Genomic DNA, 27866 nt, shown 5'->3' with positions numbered 1-27866 from the left:
TGGGTTTTACCAACCACATCTTATTTTGGATCGCATCTTCAATAATCAGTGATAGAGTTTCAGTTATGTGCCCAGTGCAGATACAGGGATAAAGGGATAAGCTGTAGATGCCAGTCTCAGGAAACATCACAAATAGAGTGGATCCTCCCCAGTTGTGAGGGGAAGGAGATATTTCCGTTGAGGTATTTAAGGTTTTAGGGGGACAGTAAGGTTAAAGGCAAGCCATTATAAACCTTAGTATCATCTCTAAAACATCAAGATAGCATGCTAAATGAAGAGAGTATCAGCGACATTTTTCACGTCTTAAATTACTAGTAAGGGTTATGATACAGTTGCTTTCCGTTTACCATCTCTTGCTCAACAGAAATTTCTCAGGGTCTTTCTCCTCTGCCATTTCAATGAAATGCTCATAAATTTGCTTTGCTGAAGATAATATGCATATGAAAGGATATTTCCCACCCCCTGCTGCTGCTGCTAAGTCACTTCAGTCGTGTCCGACTCTGTGTGACCTCATAGATGGCAGCTCACCAGGCTCCCCCGTCCCTGGGATTCTCCAGGCAATTGCCATGTCCTTCTCCAATGCATGAAAGTGAAAAGTGAAAGTGAAGTCGCTCAGTCGTGTCCGACTCTTAGCGACCCCATGGACTGCAGCCTACCAAGCTCATCCGTCCATGGGATTTTCCAGGCAAGAGTACTGGAGTGGGGTGCCATCGCCTTCTCCATAGCAAGGTCTAAGGGGGGCGATAAGGAGGACCAAAGAGCATGAAGTAACTGATTCTCCTTGGGAAGTTTGAGTAGGGAAAGGGAATGTGGGCACTGACTCTTAGAGAAATTGATCAGGCAGAAAAAGGAAGGAAAACCCTTTCCTGGGAGATGATATAAGGTGTGTAGGGGTAAGTGACATTTATCATAATTTGTACTTAAAAGTAATTAATGTCATAACAGTTAACAAGGTGTGGAGTGTGCTATTGGTACCTAGTAGATAGAGGCCAAGGAGACTGTTAAATCTCCTACAGAACATAGGACAGATTCCATAACACAGAAGCATCCACTGTAAATCATCATGGTCTCTTCTCCATAAGGAGAGTCTCATGAGAGCTGGGACCTAGCCTGTCTTATTCACCCCTGTGACTACAGGACCTTGCATGATTTGAGGCAGAGTTGGTAGTCCTTTAAATTTATTGAGTGAATGGAGGCATGAAAGAGAAGAGAGAACATCTGGGGAGGGAAACTACATCTTCAGAGTTAGAAGCTTGGGTAGAGTTAAAGAGTATTGGAAAAATAAGGTTATAGATAAGAATAAGAGACGTTAGGAAGGGCATCTTGTGCTGTCTGAAGGAGCCTTCTTTTAGTATATAGTCCACAGAGAACTGCTCCATGGAGGGTTTTCAGCAGAAGACTTACACCATCTGACTTATGTTTTATTAGGAGGACCAAGCAGTGAGGAAAGAGCCTGGAGGCAGGACAGTCACTTAGAAAAGCATTGTAGTAGGTCAGGGATGCTGGGGGCCTAGCCGCAGGCTGAAACAGTGAAGGCAGATACAAGAGGGCAGATTGAAGAGAGATTTAAGACTTAGAATCCTTAAGACTTGGTGATGAATTAAATATAGAAAATGGGGGAGGAGTTTCTGGCTTGGGCTGTGAAGTAGATGTTGGTATCATTTCCTGAGATGAGGAAGATAGGAGAAGAAGCAAGATTTGTGGTATATGTGTGTGTGAGCCTGTCTCTGTGTATCTATCAAAATATTAGCTTATATTGGTGTACTCAACAGACTTTTGATTAACCAGTTTCCCAGGCACTAAGGAAGTCATGGTAAACAATTCCCATTTTGAAGAAATGAACTTGCTCATAGCGGCGCTATTCACAATAGTTAAAAGGTTGTTGTTCAGTCACTTGGTCATTTCTGACTGTGACCCCATGGACTTCAGCACTACAGGCTTCCCTGTCCTTCACCATCTCCTGGAGTTTGCTCAAACTCATGTCCACTGAGTCGATGATGCCACCCAACCATCTCATCCTCTGTCACCCCTTCTCTTCCTGCTCTCCATCTTCCCCAGCATCAGGGTCTTTTCTAGGATTATTCCTAACCAAAATGATCACATGGATCAAACTCAATGAAACTATGAGCCATGCCATGTAGGGCCATCCAAGACAGATGGGTCAAAGTAGAGAGTTCTGACAAAACGTGGTCTACTAGAGACGGCAATGCAAACCACTTCAGCATTCTTCAACAAAGATGCACCTCAAAAATATGCTAAGTGAAGGAAGCCAGATACCAAAATTTGTATAACGTCTGGTTACATTTATTTGAGATATCCAGAATAGGTAAATCCACAGAGGCAGGAAATATACTAGTGGTGGCAATGGAGAATGATTTCTTAGCAGGTATGGGGTCTCCTTTGATGATGATGAAAATGTTCCAGAACTGTATAGTATATAGTTATAGTTGCATAACACTGTGGATATACTAACTAAATTTTACACTTTAAGATGGTTGCTTTTATGTTATGTGAATTTTACCTCAGTAATTTTTTTTTAAAGGAAGCTCACAGTCTCATGAGAAAGATAGACTAGTGAAAAAAAATATGGCAAACAAATGTGAGCTATCTATAATTGTCTCAAATGATACAAAGTGTTCTTCAAGCTGTCAAAACTGTCCAGAAAAAGCCTCAGTGGCTATGAAAGCCCATGGCAGGAGCAGGGAGCAAGGAGGGGTTGAAGAGACCATTTGTTCTATTTTTATAGTGCTGATTGCTGCACTTCGTGTAAGGCGTAATGGAGTTATGCCAGAGACATAAAGTGGTTCCATCAATGTCGCCTGGCCAGTCAGTGGCAAAGGTCTGAAACAGTACAGTTCATCAGTTCTTAGAACTTTAATCTTCTCTTTCTATAGACTTCATCTCCAAAATATTTGTAGAAAATAAAGCTGGAAAATGACAGTGGTAAGTTGAAGGATGACAAATAAAAAAATTATTGTTCAAGAGAGCTTAGTGGAGACTCATGACACAAAAAATTCAAATGGCCTTTAAAACATTTTAGATCAGTTTTCCAAAGAACATTAAGGAATCTCCACTACTTAAGTTGTTTTTAAAAATAAAGAGTAGGCTCAGAGATGTACTGTAGTGAACAACAAGGAGTTGCAGAGTGACCTCACAATCAGCTGAAGGTATTTTCCTAATGCAAAATTACTATATTACACTTTTATTTCCTGCACACCTTTAAAAAAATAGTATGTTGTTTCATATACATTTACAATAACTTCCAAGTGTGGTAATGGAGAACCAGAATCACTTAATAGGATAGATAGCTCCATGGGGAGGGGTGGGGGTTGGAGGAGTAGTATGTTTAAGAAAGCTCAATCCTGCTATTCAAAGGGCGTAATTATTAAAACTGAAAAAAATCCAAAACTCAACATAAATATGTTATTAGAAACATGAAAGGAAATACACAATGGAAAAGCGAAAGAGGTAAAAGTAATTATCACTGGGAACAAGAGTTGGAGGGAATTATTTCTTAAATGAACAACTTTTATAGAAACACTTCATTTAAAAATTAGGTATACATCTTTTTTAAGAAATAAACTTTTTATTTTGTTTTGAAGTATAGCCAATTAACAATGTCATGATAGATTTGGGTGAACAGAGAAGGGACTCAGTCATACGTGTACACAAATCCATTCCCCCTAAACTCCCCTCTCATCCAGCCAGCCGCCTCATGTTGAGCAGAGTTCCCTGTGCTATTCAGTAGGTCCTTGCTGGTTATCTATTTTAAATACGGCAGTGTGTACATGTCCATCCCAAACTCCCTAACTATCCCTTCCCGCTATCCTTCTCCCCGCAACCAAAGTTTGTTCTCTAAGAGTCTCTTTCTGTTTTGTAAGTTCATAGAAATTATGTATACATCTTGATTGAAAATAAAAATTGCTATTAGAAAAGGATCACTCCATCTGTCAATATTGAAAGAAATATTGACCTACTTCCTTCTCAAGGGAATCATTTGTCCATTCATTCAGCAAACATGTATTGAATCATAGGCACTGAGGAGAGAAGGCTGCTTAAGATGATCATTGCCTTCCAGTTGCTCATAATGTAGTGGGGATGTGAGAGAGAGAAACAAAACAATGTGATAGAAGTCTTTTTGTGGGAAAACCGAAATGAGGTATCTAACTTTGCCTGAGAATATTAAGGCAAACCCCCCGAAAGGAGATGATGAGTCTTGATGGGTTAAGGTTTGTTAGGTTGACACTGCATGAAATACACAGGAATATACAATTCCCTTTCAGGCATGTTGTGTTTGAAATAGCTGAGTATAATTTCCCATGGCTGGCATATGTGGGCTGATTATGTAAAGGTTCAGAAGAGAGGGGGAGCAATAGGCAGTGTCCACGTCATGGAGGCAATGCCAAAGGCAACGCCAAAGATGCTCAGACTACCGCACAATTGCACTCATCTCACATGCTAGCAAAGTAATGCTCAAAATTCTCCAAGCCAGGCTTCAACAGGATGCGAACTGTGAACTTCCAGATGTTCAAGTTGGATTTAGAAAAGGCAGAGGAACCAGAGATCAAATTGCCAACATCTGTTGGATCATCGAAAAAGCAACAGAGTTCCAGAAAAACATCTATTTCTGCTTTATCGACTATGCCAAAGCCTTTGACTGTGTGGATCACAATCAACTGTGGAAAATTCTGAAAGAGATGGGAATACCAGACCACCTGACCTGCTTCTTGAGAAATCTGTATGCAGGTCAGGAAGCAACAGTTAGAACTGGACATGGAACAACAGACTGGTTCCAAATATGAAAAGAAGTATGTCAAGGCTGTATATTGTCACCCTGATGGTTTAACCTATATGCAGAGTACATCATGAGAAATGCTGGACTGGATGAAGCACAAGCTGGAATCAAGATTGCTGGGAGAAATGTCAATAACATCAGATATGCAGATGACATCACACTTATGGGAAAAAGTGAAGAACTAAAGAACCTCTTGATGAAAGTGAAAGAGGAGAGTAAAAAAATTGGCTTAAAACTCAACATTCAGAAAACTAAGATCACGGGATCCAGCCCCATCACTCCATGGCAAATAGATGGGGAAAAAATGGAAACAGTGACAGACTTTACTCTTTTGGGCTCCAAAATCACTGCAGATGGTGACTGCAGCCATGAAATTAAAAGACACTTGCTCCTTGGAAGAAAAGTTATGACCAACCTAGAGAGCATATTAAACAGCAGAGATGTTACTTTGCCAACAAAGGTCCGTCTAGTCAAAGCTTTAGCTTTTCCAGTGGTCATGTATGGATGTGAGAGTTGGACTGTAAAGAAAGCTGAGTGCTGAAGAATGGATGCTTTTGAACTGTGGTGTTGGAGAAGACTCTTGAGAGTCCCTTGGAGAGCAAGGACATCCAACCAGTCCATCCTAAAGGAAATCAGTCCTGAATATTCATTGGAAGGACTGATGAAGTTGAAACTCCAATACTTTCACCACCTGATGTAAAGAACTGACTCATTTGAAAAGACCCTGATGCTGGGAAAGGTTGAGGACAGGAGGAGAAGGGGACGACAGAGAATGAGGTGGTTGGATGGCATCACTGACTCAATGGACATGAGTTTGAGTAAACTCCAGGAGTTGGTGATGGACAGGGAGGCCTGGCGTGCTGCAGTCCATGGGGTCACAAAGAGTCAGGCATAACTGAGCGACTAAGCTGAACTGAACTGATGCTGTAGAGGAGAAAAGGTATCTCTTATAAGAAGTGGAGAATCTCTGGTTTCTCAGTAGGGCACTTTTGTGTCTGAGAACAATTGTTCTGACAATGGGAAGGACGAATTATAAGGAGTTGATACTGGAGGCAGGTAGTTGAAAAGCACCTGTATCACTTGACACAGTAGTGGTCAGTCAGTTAGGAGAAAGAAGAAAGGAATCATATTTCAGGGACAGGTTCATAGAACTTGTTGCGAGAATATCAGGATTAAGGGAAGAATTGTGAATAATTCGTAAATGTCCTTAGGAACACTGAGTGGATGGTGATGTCATTAACAGAGATGGGGAAAGAACAGGAAAGGCAGAGCTATGGATCTGATGTTAGATTTGCACGTGGTATCTTTGAGAATGAGGCAGAATGTCTATCTGCTGCCGACTAGCAGGCAACAGCTGCTGGTTTCAGTGACATCACTACTGGTAGCCTTATTAATGCTGGCTTATTTCAGGTTCCTTCTGTAACTCCTTTCCTTCTCTTGGTTCACAAAGATGAGCCCCTTCTTCTACTTCTCTGAGAAGACCTTTTATCAAGGAAATAACCAAATATCGTCACTCTAACCACTAAAGCTTGACTCTTGCTCCAGGAACTCAACATTAGCTTCATATATACAACTAGTTCTAGATATTTCCATTTGGATGTTTTGTCATTTTTTTCAATTCCGCATCAGTTCAGTTCAGTTCAGTCGCTTAGTCGTGTCCGACTCTTTGCGACCCCATGAATCGCAGCACACCAGGCCTCCCTGTCCATCACCAACTCCCGGAGTTCACTCAGACTCGCGTCCATCGAGTCCGTGATGCCATCCAGCCATCTCATCCAGGGTCGTCCCCTTCTCCTCCTGCCCCCAATCCCTCCCAGCATCAAAGTCTTTTCCAATGAGTCAACTCTTCGCATGAGGTGGCCAAAGTACAATTCAGCATACTCACATCTAAAAGCTTTCCGAAATTCTTTTATTGCATCCAGAATCCGTATGATTTTTCCTAAATCTCTTTGTATGCCAGTGTTCTCCTAGTCATATCTCAGGACCAATCCTGGTGCTTCCATAGTCTTCATTCACCAAATTCAGTCAATCACAAACTCCTATTTTTTTTGCTCCTATTTTTTGTTGCTACTTGTTTCAATCTTTCCTATATTGTTATCCACAATGTTCTAGTTGATAAAAAGAAAAGAAAAATATGTATTAAGACCCTATGTATGTCAGGTAATCAGAGGTAATCAGACACGCTGAGTGTAATACCACTGGACCAGGTGAATATGTAAAGCAACAAATACCATTTAATAGGATATGGAGTCACTGCTGAACGTGATGTACAGTGAAGGCTCTTATAATGAATTCAAACTTTGAAACTCAAGGACATATTTCCAAGAGAAGAAACACTCTCGCTGAGTCTTGAAAATGACCAGGAATGGCATGATAGTAAAGCAGAGAAGCTGTAGCTGTAGCGGGCAGAGCGTGAACAAGAGAGCTGATGCTCAGGAAAGGTATGGCTTGTTGAAGCTACCCTCCATGGTTAGTGTGACTAGAACACAACTTATACAGCAGAAAGTGGCTGGAAATAGGCTCAAGAGGGATCAGATCAGTTATCCTAAATAAGGATTGCATCATTCTACACACCCAGATTGCTGTTCCAACTTTCAACCTACTTTCAACGATGCTAGCCTTTCCCTCATGTGACTATCAAGAATTGATTGTATGTGCTATTTAGAATGAGCTTTCAAAGTACTGGCATGTATATGACTCATTTACCCATCATGACAACCCCTTGAGGTGGTAGCAAGCTGAATTTAGTAACTTTCTCAATATCAACAAAGCCAAGTTTAGGTCCTAGATCTTCTATATCAAATTGCCAAATGCTTGGAATTGTCTATGCATTTTGTGTATTTCTGTCAAATGATCTTTTATCCAAAGCTATGATTATCATCCTACTGCTCAACAACCTTTATTGGTTCTCTATCACTGTACCTCAGCAGGAAAAACCTCTCTACTTGACATTATTGAGACTTTTCATAATTTGGAAGCATCCTACATATTCAATCTGATTTTCTACTGCCCCAGAAAATCTACCTTTGTGCTTTGGTTATCTGCTGCTGCTGCTGCTAAGTCACTTCAGTTGTATCCGACTGTGTGTGACCCCATAGATGGCAGCCCACCAGCCTACCAGGCTCCCCCGTCCCTGAGATTCTCCAGGCAAGAACTCTGGAGTGGGTTGCCATTTCCTTCTCTAGTGCATGAAAGTGAAAAGCGAAAGTGAATTTGCTCAGCTGTGTCCGACTCCTAGCGACCCCATGGACTGCAGCCCACCAGGCTCCTCCGTCCATGGGATTTTCCAGGCAGGAGTACTGGAGTGGGGTGCCATTGCCTTTTCCATTTGGTTATCTGCTCATGCCTAATAAACTAGCCCCAAACTTAGTGGCTTAAAATAATACATTCTTGATTTATGGACTGGGAATTCAAGTAGGGTTTAGTTGGGTGATTGTTGTGTTCTACTTTTTATTGAATGAGGTCACTCAGAGTTCAGCTGGCAGCTGGTCTAATCCAAAGGGTCCAAGATGGCTTTGTGCACATATCTGTTGCCTTATCGGAGATGACTGAAAGGCTGGGCTCAGCTGGGACTGTTGACAGAGATGCCTACATGGGGCATCTCTAGCACAGCAGTCAGTTTTCCTATTTGGCTCCCACAGAGAGGGTTCTAAAGGGACTGAAGCAGAAGCTGCGAGACTTCTGTCTTAGCCACGGAAGTGGCGCAGCGTCACGTCTACCTCGTTCTGTGATCGTAAAGAGAGCCTCAGTGCCACCTGAGAGTCAGGAGCGTGGGGTTACACACAGGCATGATTACCGGGAAGTGTGGCTGATAGTGGAGCAACCTTCGGAGACGAATAAAACGCATGTAGCTTTAGTTGGCGCATTTAGTCCAGTGCTCTTTGACTGTGTACATGCCAGGGTTTTCCTGCCACCGGCTTGACCCACGTTTACCTTCTCACCAGACTCCATTCCACCTCTCCTTTGGCTTACCTAAATCCTACTGATTTTCTTCATCTTGAGCATTTTGAATCTTTCTCTGAATACTTTTGTTCTCGAAAAACCTTCTCTATATTTAAAGTGCAGTAGTGTTTACGGTCTGGCAGTAGGACTTGAGAGGAGGAGACTGAGCTGGAGATATTTGAGGGGAAGAATGAACAGGGCTAGAGAGCTGTTTGAATGCTGTAGGATAGTGATGGGAATCAGTCAGAGACGTCGTAGATTCCAGCCTCCGTACGTGAGAGGACCGAGCTACAGTTTACAGAATCACAAAATGCCAGATCAGCAGCGGGTTTCGGAGAAAAGATGCATTGCCTTCTGAACATGTTACATTGAAGGTGTAGTGGAAGAGCCAGATGAGGGAGTCTTGTAAACAATAAAAGGAGAGGAGTAGAGAAAGCGAGAGAGGTCAGAAGGAGAGAGAGAGAGGGAGAGAGAGAGGGGGATGGGAACTGCCTGCTGAGGGGGTCCTGGTTGAAGCTGTGGGGTTGAATAAACTTGTCAGAGAAGAAGTTGTGGAGATGGAAAACAAAACAGCCAAGGACAGATGTGAGGGGGATTTTTTTGCCATAGAAAGAATAATCAGGATCCAGAGAAAGAAGAAAATTGGGAGGAGACCTGAGAGAGTGCAAAGCTCCTTAGTCCAAAGGAAGAAGGCAAAGATGGTCAAGTGTTAAGGCTAAGCATGTGTTTTAGAGGCAGAGAATAAAGAAGGCCAGCGAACTTGATGATGAAGTCACTGGCCACTGATCTAAGTATCATTAGGAGTGCCCGGTATCAGCGGGAAGTAGGGTTAGGAAGCAGGAGAGTGGCGAAGGCAGACCTGGCCACTTTTCCAAGAAGTTTAGCAATAAAGGAAAAATAGGGTATCCTCTATAACAGAACTGCAATTAGCCTCTTAATGCTGACTGTTCTCTGATGCTAGTCATTATGTAGGAATGGTGTGTGTGTGTGTGTGTGTGTGTGTGTGTACTCAATAGCAGTATTTTCCCAGCCAGGCTCTGTGTTAAAAATCACTGGAGGACCAATTAACTCTTCAAGACCCCAGACCATATTTACTGAGAATTTTTATAGGCAGGTCCCAGGCATCTGCAGGTTAAAAAAAAAATCTCACATACACTGACTTGTGAGCTTGGGTATATCTCGGGACCTGGAGTTTACCAAAGGGTTGATGTCTTCATGGGGGTAGGGCTAAAAGAGAATGAAGTTTTAAAAATGAAACATAGCAAAATGAAAACTACAGTTAGAATTCAAGACCTGAAAAAGTCCACATAGAAGACAAATATCTCTATATTGAAGACAAAGATTTTAGGAACAACAGAAGAAGTCTTATACTTCGGACAGACTTTTTTTGTCTCCGCAAGCAACGTGGACAGTTTTATGAAAGTCTATCATCAGAATTCCAGGCCATTTTTCTTTTCCGCCTTTTTTTTTTTTTTTTTCAAACTGGGCTAAGGGAGGAGGGCAAAAAAGAATGTGGTTTGTGAGGCCAGTTGAAGCTGAGGAATTATTTCAAACCAAACATTTTTTCTAACTATTTGAAGTCTGCAAGTCTGGATACTGGGGGCAGGGAGTGAGGAAAACTTTGTCTGTGGAACCATTTGTCATTTCCTGGGAGGAGTCTGGCCCTTAACCCATGAGGGAATCACATCTGAATGCACATACGTCTGGAATTTGATTAAGAGTGAGTCCAACCCTAGCCATTTTCCTTCTGTGTTTCAGGTTGGTGTATTCCTAACCCACACCTCAGGGGAAAAGAGTGCTTTTCCTTGAAAAAGAAGCAAATCACAGTACCTACTGGGGATGCCAACGTGATCAAGGCCATAGAATGCCTTTCACACTTGCGTGTGACAATCCAAAACACAGTGTCACCTTTTATTAATCTTGCTTAGCTATAAATTTGATTATGTTGCTCGTATGTTTCCAGAGGAAAAATCTTTTATCAAAACGGAGCATCTGGCTTTCGTTTTGAACCAGCAAGCCAGGAAAGGGTTACGGAAGCCTGTCTCTTCTTGATGTATAACAGCTGGTAAGAAAGCACAGTCTCCCTTGTGCTCAGCTCAGCCATATAAGTCACTCAGGCCATCCCCATCCCCCACTCCTTGCTTCACTTAGTGAAACGCCTTGCGAGAGTAGAAATCCAGTGGTAAGCCAAGGAAGTAGCTTTGGTTCATTAGTTTAGGGAGGACTAAAGATGAGATTGTTGTCATTAAAAAGGTTTTAAATGCAACAACTTGTATGCCATCTCTGAGATGCCCAGTTGGAGTGTTATTCCTGAAAAGGAATAATTCAGGTTGAGGAATCATCTTGGCCTTCCTGAGAGCCTGAGCTAGAACTGGAAGCCCCAAACCAAAAATCACAATCAAGTCTGAAACCTGGCATCTTCAATTACATGAACGCTACTTGGCAGCTTTTTGCTGTACGCAGCTTACAGTAGATAACAAACTTCCATTGTGCCTCTAATCAGTGTCTTACAGAACCAAGCTTGCTTGATACAAATAAATAGGGACACAAAGATGAAGCGTCCACAAAACGGCACACCCTTGGGTCAGCATAATAACCATTTAGGTTGTGGAGAAATCCGCATGATTCATGAGGTCCTTAACTAAACACATTAAGGAACTATATATTACATTTTCTCTGAGTTAGAATAAGTGCTTTAAATAGCAGTCAGGAAGGAGAGGGTGAAATGCTGGTCTCAGAATGGCCTCTCTTTCTCAGTGTCTCTGTCTCTCTGTTGCTCTCTCATGAAGATAAGGTGTCAGTGTGGAAGCCTCATCTTTTGAGTACAATGACGCCCAAAGGAAATAAAAGCAGTTCGTTTTTCATTTAAATCCAAAGATAGCCTGGGTGGATCCCACATACCAAAAAGTGCATGTGAAAGCTACAGGACTGATTTAAAAGACAGGAGTTAGGGAGAGAGACAGAGAGAGATCAACGTAGAGACAGAGAGAGGGCCCATGTGTTTTATGAGCATGTGGATTCCGCTGCAGAAATGGACGGCTGGTTTCTAGGGGGGCGGCCGGGGGCAGGTGCCCTCTGTGAGAGTGTCTGTGGAGCCACGCTGGCCTCTTGCTGGAAGGAGGGGCAGCAGGACCACAGCTGGGCTGGACTCCAGCCGGTCAGCTATGTGGCACTGCTGCTATTGTTGAACAAAATTCTTTCCTCATTACACATCTCGCTTCTCAGTTTAATAGAAAGTACAGTTCTTGGATTTTTTTCCCCTCCTCTCCTTGAACTTGAAGGAAATCGGAAAAGAGAAGCTTATTTTCTCATTGAACAATTGACTATTTGCTGATTCGGCAGCTGGAAGTGCCTATCAAGTTAACTAAGAACACAGAGAAAAGCAACAGAAGTTTGATCAATCGTATAGGGTGACTGTTCAAGCCACATCTGTCATTTATCACTGGAGAGATCTGTTAGGGCCAAGTGACTCTTTTTAAGCGGACTCTAACTCTGTGGCTCCTTGCCTTAAATTACTTGTGTGAATTTCATGATAAGTCTCATGTTGTTCCGAATCATTTGCATTAAGGGAACTTCTGAAGCTGGAAGAGTAATCTTTTCTGACAAATTATTCAAATCTTGGCAAGAACAGAAATGAGTCGGGGTAACATCCTCTTTCAGCCTCATTTCCTTTACCTGTAAACTGGGGATAATATTTTCCCAGCCTGCATACATAGAATGGTGGACAGAACTATTACCAATTACTCTGGAAAATCAAATGGAAAGGCTTTGCATATTATAAATCAGTGATTCTCAACTGGAATGGGAAAGCTGGAGGAGAAGTGGTAGTCACCCAGGGTTTTTAACTTGAAGATGTCTGAAGCCAGATATGAGGACACAAATTCAGCATATTTCCCCCTCAGTTTTAGGTTCTTAAGTTCCTCAGTTCAGTTCAGTTCAGTCCAGTCACTCAGTTGTGTCTGACTCTTTGCGACCCCATGAATTGCAGCACACCAGGCCTCCCTGTCCATCACCAACTCCCAGAGTTCACGCAAACTCACGTCCATTGAGTCAGTGATGCCATCAAGCCATCTCATCCCCAGTCGTCCCCTTCTCCTCCTGCCCCCAATCCCTCCCAGCATCAGAGTCTTTTCCAATGAGTCAACTCTTGGCATGAGGTGGCCAAAGTACTGGAGTTTCAGCTTTAGCATCATTCCTTCCAAAGAAATCCCAGGGCTGATCTTCAGAATGGACTGGTTGGATCTCATTGCAGTCCAAGGGACTCTCAAGAGTCTTCTCCAACACCACAGTTCAAAAGCATCCCTGATCAATATGGCCTCAACTAAGACAGAATTGTGCATGATCAATTATCATTGAGTTGGCACTCTTGCATCTGCAACAGCTTGAATAATTCAGGCCAAAATAAAATAAGCAAAAACAAACCCTGGTTTTGCCAAAAGTCATCCCCCCACCCAAAAAACCCCCAAAAAACCAGATTAAGAGGAACAAGACTTATAACCCAAATTCTCCAGAACACTATGTCTATGATAGTCTATTCCAGTGGTTCCTACTATGTGGATCCTAAGCTAGTAGAATCAGAATCATTTGGGAAATCTGTCAGAAATGGAAATTCTGGGCCCCTTCCCGAGACCTCCTGGAACAGAATCTCTAGGGGTGGGGCCTAGCAGTCTATGTTTTAACAAGTCTCTCTAACAAGGGTGATACTTGTCCATGCTCAGGTTTGAGAACTGGACATGGAACAACAGACTGGTTCCAAATAGGAAAAGGAGTATGTCAAGGCTGTATATTGTCACCCTGCTTATTTAACTTCTATGCAGAGTACATCATGAGAAACGCTGGACTGGAAGAAACACAAGCCGGAATCAAGATTGCCGGGAGAAATATCAATAACCTCAGGTATGCAGATGACACCACCCTTATGGCAGAAAGTGAAGAGGAACTAAAAAGCCTCTTGATGAAAGTAAAAGTGGAGAGTGAAAAAGTTGGCCTAAAGCTCAACATTCATAAAACTAAGATCATGGCATCTGGTCCCATCACTTCATGGGAACTAGATGGGGAAACAGTGGAAACAGTGTCAGACTTTATTTTTTTGGGGCTCCAAAATCACTGCAGACGGTGATTGCAGCCATGAAATTAAAAGACGCTTAGTCCTTGGAAGAAAAGTTATGAGTCGGACACGACTGAGCGACTGAACGGAACTGAATTAACGACCTCCTTTAACTTGCTTATCTCTTTAAAAAGTCTACCTTAAAATAAGGCCATATTCTGAGGTTCTGGGGGTTTGGATTCAACATACATATTTGAGGGATTACTACCTCCTCCTCTGCGCTGAGGCTTCCCTGTTGGCTCAGATGGTAAAGAATCCACCTGCAATGCAGGAGACCTGGGTTCGATCCCTGGGTCAGGAAGATCCCCCTGGAGAAGGAAATGGCCACCCATTCCAATATTCTTGCCTGGAGAATCCCATGGATAGAGGAGCCTGGCGGGCTACAATCCATGCGGTCGCAAAGAGTTGGACACGGCAGAGAGACTAACAGTTTCACTTTCTCTGCGCTGGGATAGTGAGTTCAATGATCCCAAAAGAAGTACCATGAAGTGGAGTGGTGAGTGAAGGGACAGGTGTCATTTAAAACAATTAAATGAATAAAAAAATAACTTCCACCTGGAAAATAACTCTGGTGTTAACTAATTCTAGAAATGAAGAATGCTAATGCTGGAGTTTCGTTTAGAAAACTTCTGGTCTGACGTCATCCTTCTGACAGAAGAGTATGCTGCTGGAAAGAGCTCTGCCCGCAGTCATAAGTCATACCACGCTCTGGATTCCAATTCCTGTGCTTTTGAGTTGCTGCAAGCCTATGAGGTGAGGTGACTGGCCCAAGGTCATGGCAGAACTGGGACCACCAGACTTTCCATCATGCCCTTAATGGCTAGAGCCTCCTGCTGAGGGGGTCAGTACTTCTGAGTGCTACCCACCACATAGCACTGTGTGCTTAACTTTCCAAAGCTGACCTGCCACCTGAGACAATTGTATTACTGTGAACCACTTCTTCCCACGAAAATGTATATCCCCACATTTTTACTGTACAAAAATATTTGCTTGACTTCATAGTATTTCCCTTAACTTGTTGTTTGCTAGAACTCTTGTAATAATTGGTACAGCCGGAAAGAGAGAAAATACTGACCTGATGAATAGTTTCCATTTAGAAGTCACCCATTTCCTACAAATTGTCAGAGAAAAAGAAAATGCATTCAGACAGCCCTCTGTCTTTCAAGATACACAGCTGCATAAAAAGAAAGAGTTGCTGATTAGTTTCTCCCCTTGGAAAAAAATAGGAAAAAGCCTCATTAATATAGACTTATTTGTGAGTTTGTGAATATATCAATACATGGAATAGTATTAATAAAATCATCAGGAGAGAAATTAATTAGAAGGAAAAAGTTTTCAAGTGTACAACAGGTGAAGAAGTAATTCTCTCTTGTTAACCATTCTGTCCTTAGCGTCTACTGTAGTTCTTGGCAAATAATACATGCTCAATAAGTTTGTGTGGAAAGAAAGAATGAGTAAATGATTAAAATAATATACTCATGAACAGGCATTGGCAATACTTAGACTGGCGCCTGGATATGATAATCTAATTGCAAATCTTGCTTCGTTATTTATTAAATTTGAATCTCGATGAAACAAGTTCTCAGTCTAGTTTTAATTACCATAGATTTTTTAAAGTAATAAATCTGAATTTTATTAAAAGAATTATATTATCCAAGCTTCATTAATTCACATTCCTCTTTTCCTTTATTTAGTATGGCATAGTGAAGTCTAATTTCATTGAATGACCCAGAGGGAAGTAAGCGATACCCAAGAAAACTGATTAAAGGAAAACTCCATTGTTTACCTGAATCTGTCTTTCTTTATGAAAGTCAGCCTCACCTAAGAGAGAGAGAAGACACACAATATGTTTGCAGAGGATATGAATAAATGAACATAGCTATCTTTGTGGGTGCCTGAGAAACTGTTAGAAACTATAGGATATAATCACTGCTTTAAAGATAAGACTCATAAAAAATCTCCTCTGATCCAGCAAACACCATCACCCACACAGAAGAAGCAATGTTTAAATCCAGTCAATTAAGTAAATTCTATCAGAATAGTACAATGCATCTTACTCAACTTTGCATAACCCTGGAAGTGAAATAAATACCTAAAATGTCATCTTTTAAAACATTGTCCAGATTCTTTATTCTAGCTTTGTCTCTTTTATGTTTATGAATGTACCAGATGAGTGCCAGTAAGTCTCTGTGCTTGATTTCCCTGCCTAAGGCCAAACTGAAATTGACATGCGCTTAGTCATGTCAGATGGTTAACTCTGATTGGCGATGGCCTTACCTGGCTGGCACCTTTCTCTCCCCCTCAGTTAAGAGTCACAAGTGGTAATGGCCGAGAGAGTAGAGAAAGATGGAGAATGGTTTCCTCTAGCTAACCTTGTCTGTTTTTGCTTAGGTGTCCTCTCTGGATTTCCAGTAGATAATCACTGTTTCACCTTATTCCTGGTTCCAGCACTTATTTTCCTGTTTATCGGAGCTGAGTTTCTCTCTGACATGTTCAGCCTGCTAATGCTTTTAGTGCGATTTGTTTCTCTCTCTGAAACCATAATGGTATTGTCCTTGGGCCCATTCTGTCACATTCAGCAAATACTACTTCTATGCCTCAGTGACTCTGCATCCGTTATTATGAGCAAAGACCTTCTGTTGGGAGTAATAGAAAACCCCTACATAATAGATTTCATGGAAATGATAACCAGCAGGGTTTTTTTTTAATTGCTGAGTGTGACCAGAATGTTGCAATTTTCTGCTGCAAAATATTACTAAGAGCTATTCTTTATTAATAATACTTCTTTTACCAGACATTGAGCATGCACTTATAGTTATTCTTCACAACAGCCTGAAGATATAGGTATTTTAAAAGATCCCATAAATAAAGATGGGAAAACCTAGGATTCTAGTCAGCCAGTAAATGGAAAAAGTAGAATCACAATGAGCTCTGCCTGGCTCTGAGGGCCAGAGTCTTTCAATAAAAAGCTGCCTCTCAACAAGGGCTGTGGTTCCATACTGAAAACAAAGTTTCAGAACATTTAGATCACTCCAAAAATGTCTCTTTAAAACACCATTTTCTGGAACGTTAATGAAACCCTCTGTTTAATTGTGATTACCCTGAATTAAGTGAAAAATAGAGAAAAAAGTCAAAAGAGGAACAGAGGCTTGGTGAAAGGGAAATCATTCCCTCTAACCATATGCCCCCGTGGCACTTATAAACTTGCAGTTCTTTTTGACTGCTGGCCAGAAACGAATAGGGTAACAGAAATGAAAGCAGAAACAGATGTGGGCAAGTCTAGGTGACCTGCCAAGTGGAAGATAATGTCCTATACAGATGCAGACACAAATCTGGGGAATAAAAATATTAAAGACACAGTCCTCTGCATCCACCAGGCAAAAAACCATGAAAAAAAAAGTACACATCTCCTCTGGGTGATTCTCCAGAGCTTAGCTCCAAGGTGTGGCACACAGAATTCGATTCCCATTCCGAATTGTCTTCAGCTTCCTTTGCTAAGCATTATGGGACCAAAGTCTTAACTGATTGCAAATGTTTCTGTGGTAAACTTTTCCATGGGAGTCACCAGCTAGATTCTGCAGGGTTGCTGGTCTTACCTTAAACCTTGGGAAAAAGAAGTGGGTGACAAGAAAATCTTCCTGAAAGGACATTGTTGTAAAAAGTTGTCAATAAGCTTGTTTTCTTTGTGTGTTAAAGGGCAGGGTGCTCAAAAGGAGCCCAGGTAAAATAAAGTCATAAAAAAAGGTACTTGGACTCTAATTCCTTCTTAACCAGACGACTTCCAGTGGTTTGGGAGTGCAACCCAGAAGAAGTATGAGTGGTTTCCAGAAAAAACAGTGTAAATGGCCAAACCAAGCAATCCGCTTAAAGTGGGCACAGCGGAGCTGGAGGCCGTTCTGACTTCGAAGCAAGACACAGAATTTTCAATCCTTCTCTCACTACTGGACCTGAGCATTGAGTTTTAATAGGAGACTCAAACCCTGAGTAGATTGCTGGAAAAGAATCGAACTTCTAGGTGTTAATCAGTTCTGTTATCTGCTGTGGATCTCCATTAAGAATTAAAACTCTCCAAAATAAGATTTCCCATCATGACGGAAAGACAGAAAATCTATTATCACTCTTTCTGGATGTCCCTTCTTCTACTTCCCAGGGGTCAAAAGTCTTCATTAAAACAAATAGCCACCTCAGATTTGTCTTCCCTGAAAAGGGCTTTATCGTTTAAGGCTTCTGTCGTAGAGAGACAGCAGTGTTTTCTCTGCGATGTCCAATTGCAAACTGAGCGGGTGGTCAGTGAGCACGCTCTCCTAAAATACTTATCTGTTTATTTACATTTATTTATTGTCTGGCTTTCAAGCAAAGGTGAAGAGTGATGTTCTTCCTAAGAGACATCACTTCTCTTTGTTTTTTGGATAATGTCAGAGGAGGTTGCTTCCTGTGGCTCAGACTCCAGGATTTCATAGGCACAGCGACTCTCCTTTAAAGTTTGGCATTAGGCAGGACCCCTAAAATGTCCGAGGGCACCAGTGTGTTCTGACTGGCTTGGAGGGAGCTCCCCTCATCAGTGTCTGCCACATTCTTCACAGGGCAGCGCAGGGCTCAGCTAAGCTGACCTGTGTTTGTTCCTTCCTGAGTCCTGTCACTTATTGTGTGTGGTGTGTGGAATCCCTCCCTTATCTTGGCATTTCCCTTCAGAGGCCCAGAGACCTTCTCCTGGAGGCCTTCCTCTGGCAGGGATAGTGGACCTGGTCACTCTTATCCCTTAGGTATGGCTGGAAAAGCTTTATATATGAGGTCTGGGGGCTTACATCTCTAAGTCTGTCCATACAACTCCTACACTGAGTTTGTGTTAGGAATTAGAGGGTAACTTAGAGGGTTGAGGAGACAGCATTTTCCCACAGCTTCTTAAAGGACACCAAGGAAAATGGTCCTGAGTACACCAGCTGTTTACTCAGCTCTGTATTTAGACCCCAGTGTGACTTGTAAGTTCCCGTGAGAATCAGCCTCATGGAGGTGCAAGTGAAGTGGGGGTGGGTTTCTTTGGGGATACTGGGCTTGGCCATGCTGACCCCGCTCATGGCTTTGGAGATTCTAGATCTGTGGTTCCCATCATTTTCTGTCTTCGTGGCACACTACTGAATTCTAGATTCTCAAATCAGCACACTTGAAAAGAGGACAACAGTTTTTTTATTTTTTTAAAGGGAAAGTATTGGAAAACTGAAAAGCAATACTGTGCTAAAGTAACCACCCTCTTCAACTGGTCACACTTAGGTCCCTCAGCTTGAATCCCCATCCTCTGACAATACTTTTGCATTTTTGAAGCAATACCCTCACACGTTGCAGTGAATCCTCAGTTTCTCTTTCCTGCTGGCTGGACTTTAACTTCCCTTCTCTTACACTCAGCAAGGTATCTCTCTCCTATATTATACCGCATGCTCAGGGAGTTCAGTATTCTATCAGATGAACCACACCATAAGGGTTCAGGTCCTCTGTTGTGCAAAAATACATTTCACATATTGAGCCCCAACTGTACAGTGATGAAGGGTTTGTCCATCACTGTGACAACAGTGATCTCTACCTAACTCCAGAAATCCTCACTTTCTGGCCCTCTCTGGCCTCAGCTTGAAGGAATATATCAGAAATATTTGAGTAGTGTATCCTATCTTTCTGTGCATCTTTTCCTAGCTGATTCCTGTTAAGAACTGTTAAGGCTTTGAACTTAACAAAAACTGTTTGCAAACTAACAAGTAAGACTGCCGTAGTTTCATGAATACTGGTAGAAGAAAAATGACTGCTGGATGAGAGATAGAAGATTGTTTTTACTCTCAGTAATAACAGCTGTTATTGTCTCGGGTGGGAGGGAGGCTCAAGGTGGATATGTATATATATATATATATATATATACACACATATAGCTGATTCACTTCATTGTAAACAGCTGTCGGAATAATGCTTTTTTCTCCAATTCTCTGAGCCCCTCAGGGTGATTTAACAAAACCAGATGACATCTGAACGTGCAGTAGTAGGTTGCATCGTAGGCGAGGAACCCTGAGTTTAAGGAACCCGAATCTTTTACAGTGGGCAGTAAGCTTTCCTGTATTTGCTCTGTATCTTTGTTTTACTAGATGGTAAACATGCAAGTATCTCCAAAGTATTTTTTTCTCCCAAGGTTGTTCATGATACAAACATCCTTGAAAATGCAGTCTGCAGTAAAAGAGCAATCAGTGTTCCTCTTGCAAAATGTGCAGAAATGTGAGACCCACAAAGAATTGTCTGCCAGCAATGTTGTGTGTATACGACAGAGCTGGTAAGACATTTTTTTTTTTAGGGTGAAAGAGAATTGGATTATTTTCACCCAGGACCCTAATTCCATCCAAGGCTGTGTTCTCTTTCTGTGGGGTTGCTATACTGATTTGGGAGATTAAGAGAAGAAGAAGATGGAAAGAGTTGCTCTCGAAAGTTAAATGTACTGATGGACTCATAACTTGTCAGTTCTTAGTAAATGCTGAGTAGTGAAAATGATTCTTCACTAAATAGCGATCTTTCTTTTCAGGATGTTGCTCCTGAGTTCATGCCTCAAAAAACTGCCAGTGGGTAGTATACTTGGGTGTCATTTTTTCAGTGTTCAAACATTATCCAACCACTGGTATATCATTACAATTTACATACCATCCTCTCCCACAAACCAGGACTTTAACCTTAGCACTATAGATAGAGTCTGACTTCAAAAATTGGCCCTATAACTGTCACTGAAAAAAATTCATTTATAGACTGCAAACCAATGATTGTTTTGTCAGTTCAGAAGTTTATAAAATTTACTTGTTATCTAATTAAAATGATAGAATGAATTCTAACCTGCAGCAGACTGAAAATACAAAAGAACCAAGCCATAATGGGGGCTCATTTGATGAGTGAGGAGAAAGGAATAATTGAAACAGTGACTCTGATTCAAAAGGGCTCTAGGTCAACCTTCTCTCCGAATTAACATTTCCTCAGTGGGAGCCTGGTCTGTGAGCAGTTAATTTCAAATGATAGTTTTATATGTTCTGGGAAATGTAAATATCAATACGAGAATTATCTCCCCCTCTTCTTTCATTGTATTTCCTTTCTCCAAGATGGATCATATTGCAGGGTTAGAATTCCTACAGAGTTCTCGCTGCTCACTGAGAAAGAACTGATGAATGCTGTAAGAGAGCACAGCTTTGGCAGATAAAAAGAATGGCAAGGAAAAAATGACTGCGTTGCATCAGACTCAGATTATTTTTCCCTGAGGAAAAAGGACAGCTTCAGCCTTCTCTTTTGTGAGCTTTCAGTCTGCCATTACTCTTCTGGGTCTCTTCCGTGAAGTAAATAATTTCCAGGTTGCTTTCATTTTGGAAAACAGAAAACACCCTGAGAGGATTTAGAGAAAATAGCCATGCTCATCAGAGATATCCAACTTCACAACTGTGGAATTCTTAGGGAGACTTTGTCCTTGCAGAGTTTATAGGGGTGGAGTTTCTTATGCTGTTTCTGTGGAACAAGTATTCATGTTAGGAATTAAACTGTGCAAAATTCAGAGAAAGAAATGTCTGGTGAATGAATGGGATAGAAACTTTCTTAAAAGACACCTTTTTCTTTTCTCTGTATATATTGCTGAAGTACACACTATATGTTTTTCTTTTAAAATTAGATTCCAGTTGGTTTTGAAACTGTTTCTCTAAGGATCATCTTTTTCATATATGTTTCTGTCTGAAGGGTATAATTTCTCGGGTTTCCAGAAGGTTCTTTTGTTCAACACAAATGCTACTTCTCTTCTCTGCCCACTATTGTGTATCTTTTCTATTCAAAAGGTTCGCTTCCTAATGATCCTTTGTGTTGGGTCATTTGTTGAGATGTGGATGGACCTAGAGTCTGTCATACAGTGTGAAGTAAATCAGAAAGAGAAAAACAAATATCAGATATTGACACATATACGTGGAATCGAGAAAAATGGTACAGATGAACCAAATTTCCAGGGCAGGAAAAGAGATGCAGACAGAGAACAGACGTGGGCACAGTGGGGGAAGAGAGGGTGGGACGATTGGCCTTGACATATATACGCTGCTGCTACTCTGCTGCTGCTGAGTCGCTTCAGTCGTGTCCGACTCTGTGTGACCTCTTAGACGGCAGCCCACCAGGCTCCCCTGTCCCTGGGATTCTCCAGGCAGGAACACTGGAGTGGGTTGCCATTTCCTTCTCCAATGCATGAAAGTGAAAAGTGAAAGTGAAGTCGCTCAGCTGTGTCCGACTCCAAGCGACCCCATGGACTGCAGCCTACCAGGCTCCTCCATCCATGGGATTTTCCAGGCAAGAATACTGGAGTGGGTTGCCATATATACACTACCATGTGTAAAATAGACAGCTAGTTGGAACTGCTATAAAGAACAGGAAACTCAGCGTGGTGCTCTGTGATGACCTAGAAGGGTAGGATGGCAGTGGGTGGGGGGGAGGCTCAAGGTGGGTATGTATATATATATATATATATACATATATAGCTGATTCACTTAATTGTAAAGCAAAAGCTAACTCAGTATAGTAAAGCAATTATACTCCAAAGAGCATATCTCCTGTTGCTATTATATTAGTCAGTGGGAGAGGTTACCAAGGTGAGCCCCATCCATGATACCAGGAGTTTATCGTCTAGAACTCTGCTGTCAGAGTAACAGCTAGTCACATGTAGGGCATGTGTGGCAAGTGTGAATAAGAAACTGAATTTTCACTTTTCTTTAAACTTTTTAAAATGCAAAATAGCTCAGTTTTTAAAACATTAATTACATATGCAAATGAAAAAAAAAAAGATACAGAATCTTAAGATTTATTTCACCTGCTTAGATGGACAGATTTACCAAATAAAAAAACAATGTGCCCAGTTAAATTTGAATTTCAGATAAGGAAGAAATAATGTTTTTTCTAGTATAAGCATATTCCTGTTTTTTATTTGGCAAGTCTACCCCTTTTCTTTACTTTGTTTAATATGACTAGTAGAACACTTAAAGTTACACCCATGGTCTCCTTGATTTCTGTAGGCAGTCTTGCTCCAGAGTAAATATTGTTATTCTGACTCCCTTAGAGTACAAACATCGTGAAGGCAAGGAATTTTTCACTTGTGTTTTCTGCCATAAATGTAATTGATTTCTCAAACATAAGATTTATACTATGATTTTTCCTGGGACCAAACTGATGGGTCTTAGAAGAGTTGTTTGGGGCTAGAGGTAAGGCTGTGCGGGGATCTCTAGTGACCTCTTGCCTTTTCTCAATCCATCATTCCTCTTCTGCTGTTACTTCCCTTCTCAACCATGATTCCATGAGTTATGATTTCAGGAACTTGATGGCCAGGACCACGAAATGCGTGCACCTCTGGCTTCTTGTTGCACCCATTAGGCATAAGCTCAGCCCCAGATTAGCCCGAAGATCTGCCCTTGCTGTGTGTGTGCCGCTAACAGCCCACCCTGGCTGGAGAAGGTCGTGCAGCAGGGCTCTCTGGATCTGCTCTCAGTGTATCCTCAACAACTGCAAATGGACGTTTAACTTGCCACCTGTTTCGGCCAATTCCCACCTCCATCTTCTGAAAAGACGTTCAAATTCTCTGTTCCTCCAACATTTCTATCCTTTCCATTGCTCTCAGAAGATGATATTTTCAGCAGAGAAAATGGAAACTGTTATATAAGACTGTGATTTCTCATCTTCTCTTTTCCAAACGTATCTCTGCCTATACCTGTATCTAATCTATTCTCCTTTCTTCCTAACAGAGGAGCTGCCCGCGTCCTTTAGAAAGCCAGTCTGCTCACTTGCCCTTTAGATGGGTACACTGTCTCCACTTCCCCGTACCCACCACGACTCAATAGGGAGAATGGCCTGTTCCCAGCACTTAACTACAATCAGCAACGGCTCCCAGTCTCTGAACTCAATGGACATTTTCAGACTGCTTCTTACCTGACCTCCCTAGGGCGCGCGTCACCATTGATTGTTTCTCACTTTCTTTGACTGGACGCAATCCTTTTCTGCTTTCTCCCTGCCTCTTTGTGGACTCCTTGCATTTGCTGTCTTATCTTTCTCTTGCTTGATTTTAAATATTAGAATTTTTCAGTGCTAGAGGTCCTTTTCTTTTTTCTATTGGTACTCTGTCCCTAGGCTGCCTTGTTATGCCTCCAGCTTCTATTCCCACCTATATGCAGATGACTCACAAATGTGCAGCTGCAGCCCACTCCAGACCCATGTTTCCCTTTAACATCTCAGGTGTGTGTGCTCACTCGTGTCTCTGACTCTCTGTGACCCCTTTGACTATAGCCCGCCAGACTCCTCTGTCCACGGGATTCTCCAGACAAGAATACTGGAGTGGGCTGCCACTTCCTTATTAGGATTGATGTCTAAAAAAGCACCTCGAGCTCAATATGCCCAAACAGAATTCGTTATTTCTCCCTCTCCCCAAACCTGGTTCTTTTCAAGCATTATCTGGTGCGGTGACCCTCACCTTCTCATCTTCATAGAGTTCAGACTCGAATTGCAGCTGACGTCTTTCTCAGCCTCCTCTGATGTTTTCCCCAATAAATCTGTCGCACATTTAATTCCATCTCAGTGTCTGTTTTTTTTAGACTAACAAACAAGGTAAACAGAAATCTTCCCTGGGAGATGAAGGAACAAAGACTGCAGCTGAGACTATAACAGACCTCACTGAGCTCAGTCCCTTCATTTTCATAGGCAAGAACACTGAAGCTTAGAAATCCTTAATTGGGTTAGAACTGAACACGACCTGTCATCGTCAACCCACACAGACATAACCTCTGATATACCGCTTCCCCTGTTACGCTGCTGGTAAAGGTAACATTTCCACAGAGGTAGACAGTGGTTCTATGCTGAATATGTTTTTTAGACATTTTCAAAGGTTAATTTTAAAGTGAACTTTAATAACATGTAACATACACACAGAAAACTGCATAAATCCTAAGTGTCCTTCCCAAAGCACTTTCACAAAGGAAACACCCCTACGTAACAACCGCGCAGAGCACAGTATAGAACATCGCCTGTGCTGCCAAGACCCTGTGGACAAGAAGTTACTCTCAGTGACTCCCACAAAATTGTGGGCTTCTTTCCAAGTCAGGAGTATTCGTCCCTTTCAAAGCAAACCATGTCCTAACTTCTAATGTGCTGTGCTAAGTTGCTTCAGTCGTGGCCGACTCTTTGCGACCCTATGGACTGTAGCCCACCAGGCTTCTCCATCCCTGGGGTTCTCCAGGCAACAATACTGGAGTGGGTTGCCATGCCCTTTCTTGTTGTTGTTCTGTTTATATTTTTTAAATTTATTTATTTTAAAATGAAAGATAGTTGCTTCACAATACTGTGTTGGTTTCTGCCATCCATCAGCATGAATCAGCCACAGGTTTACATATGTCCCCTCCCTCTTGAACCTCCTTCCCACCTCCCACCCCACCCCACCCTCTGGTTTGAAACGGAGCACCGGTTGGAGCTCCCTGCATTGTATAGCAAATTCCCTCTTGCTATCTATTTTACATATGGTAGTGTATATTTTTAAATTTATCTTAATGAAATAGCTCAAATCCTTTTTTTCCCCAGAGATTTACAGTGCCTTGAGCAAGTCGCTATATGTCTTTATAGCTGCTGCTGCTGCTGCTAAGTCACTTCAGTCGTGTCTGACTCTGTGCAACCCCATAGACAGCAACCCACCAGGCTCCCCTGTCCCTGGGATTCTCCAGGCAAGAACACTGGAGTGGGTTCCCATTTCCTTCTCCAATGCATGCAAGTGAAAAGTGAAAGTGAAGTCCCTTAGTTGTGTCTGACTCTTAGCGACCCCATGGACTGCAGCCCACCAGGCTCCTCCGTCCATGGGATTTTCCAGGCAAGAGTACTGGAGTGGGGTGCCATTGCCTTCTCCATATGTCTTTATAGCAGTTCACCAGAAAACCCCAGAAACCATTCTTTTCCTCTTTCAGTGCTAGAGTCAAGATCCTTTCCCTGTGCTGAGCTGGTAATAATTTGTATGAAACACATCGCATCTCTGCCAGAAATTGTTGTTGTCATTTAGTTGCTAAGCCATGTTTGACTCTTTTCTTAACCCCATGGATTGTAGCCTTCTAGGCTCCTCTGTCCATGGGATTCTCCAGGCAAGAATAGTGGAGTGGGTTGCCATTTACTCCCCTAGGGGATCTTTCTAATCCAGAGATGGAACCCTGTCTCCTGCACTGACAGGTGGGTTCTTTACCACTAGTGCCACCTGAGAAGCCCTCGCCAGAAATTGGACGTATTCTTCCCCCTGTGTCACTTTGGAGAAGTTATTTAACACCTCTAAGATTCATCATCCTCAACTGTAAAATGAGGATAATAGTATTACATGCTAAGATTACAATAATTGTAGAGTAAATAAGTTTATGCATATAAAAGTTATATCATGGTGTCTAGAACACAGTATAACTTCAATGGGTGCTGGTTTTGTGGGAGTTAGTAATACTAATATACAAAAGTTCATACCAGAGCTTTTTCGAAGCAATATGCTAAATTAATGTCTTCTTGTCCAACTTTGGGCAAAAGAGTTAGTTTCTGAGTACTTGAATTTCTCCTCTTTTCTAAGGAAACAAAAGGTGGAGAAACAATGAGTTGTTTTTGCAAGCACTGAACTCTGCAGATGAGAAGATGAAAAGTGCCTTTTAAATATGCAAATTACCCTTTTGTTTCAAAGCGCAGCAATGCAAAGGCAAGTCATTATCTTCTTGAGAGAGAAATGGTCTTTTAGAAAGAGTAGAGGCCATAGTGACTTTTGAAAGCCCTCAAAAATACTTGGATTACACTCTGAAACAAAAACCTCTATCTCCATTCTAGAGAAAAAAAAAAAGAACTACAACATTGAAAAAGTAACCCAAAGTTAGTTTCTCCTGAAGTAATGAAGTCACTAGCCATAAAGGCACAAATATATGCACCTTGTTATAAGTGGTGGGTTTCCCAAGTGGTGCCGTAGTAAAGAATCCGCCTGCCAATGCAGGAGACTCTGGAGATGCAGGTTCAAGCCCTGGGTTGGGAAGATCCCCTGGAGTGGGAAATGGTAACCCACCCCAGTATTCCTGCCTGGAGAATCTCATGGACAGAGGAGCCTGGTGGGCTACAGCCCTCGGGGTCGCAAAGAGTCGGACACGACTGAGCGACTAAGCCCAAGGACTATAAATGGTAGGGGTTGGGAAGTAGATGCTAGAGAGAGTCAAAGCTACTCAATAGTTTTTTAAGAGGAGAACAGACCAACTTTACTGTATGATGTGGCTATTGCACTGAGCGGCTTTATTCATTTTGGGACCAATCTGAGGTTTATAATTAGAGAGAAGTCCAGCCATCCAGTCATAAGACTTTGGGTAAATCATCTTACTTTTCTTAGGGCTCAAATTTCTTGCCTGAAAAATGAAGCCTTTAGGTGAATACTTTTATGGTTCTACTGGGCACACTACTTTTTTTTTTTTAAACATCATTCAATGAAACATTTGAAACATGTAGGTTAATTGTTGATAGAATAGAGACTTCTGGAAGATGTAGAATCGTATTCAAAATGAAGTCTAAAGACTGAATTCAATTCTCTGTGTGTGTGCGTGTGTGTTGGAGTGGTTCAGACACCGACAGAAAGGAGTTTATAAAAAAGGAAAGAGGATACTGTGGGTGACAAGAGAATGAACGTTTATAGTATTGAGTCCTAGATTTCTTGTTTCTGAATATAGCTTGAACCTGCGAGTTCTCAGTTTAGAATTCAGACAGGTGGCATGACACAGTGGAAATAGTACTGAAATAACCATTAAGAATCTGGGTTCTAATAGCTCTTCCATGTGATTAGTAGTGTGATATCTGACATGTCATTTCACTTCCTGGGTACTCTCAGATGTAAAGAAAAGTGGTGGATGACCCCTTCCAGTTCTTAAAGTCTTTTCTTAAGAGGAGAAAGAACCAATTTTACTGTGTGGTGTGGTGTGTTTATTGTACTGAGTGGCTTTATGCATTTTTGGATTAATCTGAGGT

Source organism: Budorcas taxicolor, chromosome 4, assembly GCF_023091745.1.
Source record: "Budorcas taxicolor isolate Tak-1 chromosome 4, Takin1.1, whole genome shotgun sequence".
Taxonomy (NCBI): domain Eukaryota; kingdom Metazoa; phylum Chordata; class Mammalia; order Artiodactyla; family Bovidae; genus Budorcas; species Budorcas taxicolor.
The sequence above is the reverse complement of the archived record's forward strand: the minus strand, read 5'-3'. Positions refer to the sequence as shown.